Below are 3,340 nucleotides of genomic sequence, written 5' to 3' on the forward strand. Positions count from 1 at the left end.
ATAATATATAAAAAGTAGGAAGAAAAATATATGAGGAGGATGTGACATGTGGCATGAAGAAAAAATGTAAGGAGAAAGTGACATGTGGCATGAGGAAGTTTTTTTATATTATATTGTTAATAGATAGATAGATTACACGTGACCCGTGTATTCGCATAGCTAAAAACACTCATGTTACTCATACATTCACATTACTAAGAAAACACATGTTACTCATGCAGCCGCATAGTTAAAACGCACATATTACTCATACATTCATATATTAAGAATATACATCTTACTTGTGTAGTTGCATGTTCAAGCACATAAGAAAAATAAATTGATAATTTTTAATTTGAATTTTCTACAATTAGTATTAAATTATTATTAACATATAAAATATATAAAAAGTAGGAAGGAAAAAATGTGAGAATGAGGTGACATGTGACACGAAGGAAAAATGTAAGGGGAAATTGACATGTGACATAAGAGAGTTTTTTTATTATATTGTTAATAGAGAAAAATTAAAATTCAAAGAATCTGAACCGTAATATTAAAATTCAGTGCAAAAATGTCAAAAAACTTTGATGAAGTGAAAAAGTACAATTATTCTCAGATTAATGGTAAACATTAAATTATATAGATAGATTAATGTAAAGAAATAATTTGAATGTGAAAAATGATTTCAATTTCATCTAATGTTCAATGACTATTACTTTTTAACATAACAAAACATAGTTGTCGTAAACACTCAATTTTAGTGGGGTAGCGACATGAACCAATCACTAATTAATATTAAATTATTATTAGCATGTAAAATATATAATATATAAAAAGTAAGAAGAAAAAGATGTGAGGAGGATGTGACATGTGACATGAAGAAAAAAATGTAAGGAGAAAGTGACATGTGGCATGATAAAGTTTTTTTTATTATAATGTTAATAGCATATAAAATATATAAAAAGTAGGAAGAAAAATATGTGAGGAGGATGTGACATGTGACATGAAGGAAAAAATGTAAGGAGAAAGTGACATGTAGCATGAGGAAGTTTTTTTTTATTATATTGTTAATATATCACTACATCATTCATTCTGTTACTTACATTCAAAATTAAGATTTAATTAAGATTAAATATGAATAGCGAATATATATTCTTATACTATCCGTTATTACTGTATATTAAAACTACTATTAATAAAATACTGATATAGTAATATAAAATTTTATTAGATTTAGAGAAAAAATAAAGATAAAATTTTTGATTCTTATGAATAACGTCCTTTATTAAGTCACAAGGTAAGAAAATATCATTCATTAACAAAATGGAAAATAATGACACAATAAAAAACTAATTTTAATTCAATATAACATCCATAACAGAAAATACAAAGAAATCATTCTATCTAAATATAGCTTGTTATATGTGTCATAAGTTTTTCTATAAAAATCTCATTCACTATGTTACTGAATCTCAAATATTTTTGAAAGACTAAAAATTAAGGTTCCATTTTTGCCATAATTTAATAATGAGAAAATATATATATTGATAGTGTAAGAATTTTTTATAGTGTTATTATATTATCTATTATTCATTTCTAATCATTATTAACTTTTAAATAAAAGAAAAAAAATGTATGCATGTAAGAGTTTTTTATACTATTATCATTGTATCATACACAATTTTTTAATCATCATTAACTCTACAAAAAAGTAATCAAAATGAAGTATGAAAATATATTGATTGTGTATTAATCTTCTTTATACTATTAGTGCATAAATATTCCACTCTTTAAATAAAATTAATGTAAATAAATAATGCAAGAAACAAATGAGAAATTTACAAATGATTTAATATGTATACACTAATAGTGTATATGTTTTTTACATTGTTAGAAAATTTCCATCATTCATATGTTAATTACCATTGACTTTTAAATAAAAATATTACAAATCAATTGTAGATTATACCTTGAAGGTGTAAAAAACTTTACACAAGGAACCTAGACTTCCGGCAACAATTGTATTAAATTATGTAGTGACCCAAACTCTGGTGTATTTTCCTATCAATCACCTCTTTCAAATCTACTCCATTACGTAACAATAAATGGGCATGCATTCCAATAAATAACATTTTCCTAAATTCCTTAATTAAGTATCCAACTTGGTCATTCAAAAAACTAATTAAGGAAAGCACAAAGAATCACGAGATTTGTTAATTTAATAAATTATTGAAGGTAAACGATTGCAGTTTTATCATTCAACAATTCCAAATCTAGTATATCATGTTGTTTGGTTAACTAATTGTAAATGATCAACTAACATCAGGGTAATGAAGTCCTAACATGCAATAAAAAACATGAAATTAACATGAATTGATATTAAAATTGAAAAGAAAAAAAAACTAAAAAATCATGACATTTTTTACCCTCTTGAGTTTGGAAAGGGGTGTGGAAGTAATAGAGGGTTTCAGATTGCAAAAGGCCATTCTCGTTTGAATTTTATAATTACTATCAGTACAAATTATTTATCTTTTACAAATAAGTAATTTTTGCACATGGTTAATGATATTTTCCAATGGTGTTCAATTCATGGGCACATATTCCATATCACAAAGTGTATCACTCAATGTGTCATTCCATGTTATTACTTGGAAAAAATATACTTCAATTAAAAATTTGAAAATTAAGTTATGATCAATCACATGGAGTGACACTCTTCACGAGATAGAAGATATACTCGTTCAAATCTAACGAAAAAGAAACTAAAATTAGATTAAAAATGAATAATGTTAAGCAGTGCTAAAAGTATCCCACGAAATACAGAGAAATTCTCTTTAGGTGCCTATAATAGATTTATCAGGATTTAGTTGAAGGCACTATTTTTGCTTGTTGCACGTCAATATTTCCATCATGGTCACACCATAAACTTCACTAGTTGAGACTTTATTCACTGACTAAGCAGATCAAAAAGTGTTCATCATGCCTTGATCACACTTTTCAAACAATTTTAGAGACAGCATTTTTTATGTCATTGGGAGAACAAGCTGTAGTCGTTGCAAGCACCAAACTTTCCTCAAGCATGAAACTTGAGAGACATAGCCCAATAATCTAGCTACTTTCTATAGGCAGCACTTACAACTGTATTTGACAGCATAAAATCAGTTTAACAGTATATGACATGTTTAAGAAAGATACTAAATTTTCCACAACAAAAAATGAAAACAACACAAGCATCAAAATATCAACACCTAATTTTTTTGTAATTTTCCAATTTTGCCAAGTGAATATACAAAGGGATATATGTAAAGGACAAAAGGCAAGCAAACTCCTCACGAAGTGATCGTGAGAAAATCAAATTTAA

The sequence above is a fragment of the Lupinus angustifolius genome, unplaced genomic scaffold (genome assembly GCF_001865875.1).
Source record: "Lupinus angustifolius cultivar Tanjil unplaced genomic scaffold, LupAngTanjil_v1.0 Scaffold_50_46, whole genome shotgun sequence".
Taxonomy (NCBI): domain Eukaryota; kingdom Viridiplantae; phylum Streptophyta; class Magnoliopsida; order Fabales; family Fabaceae; genus Lupinus; species Lupinus angustifolius.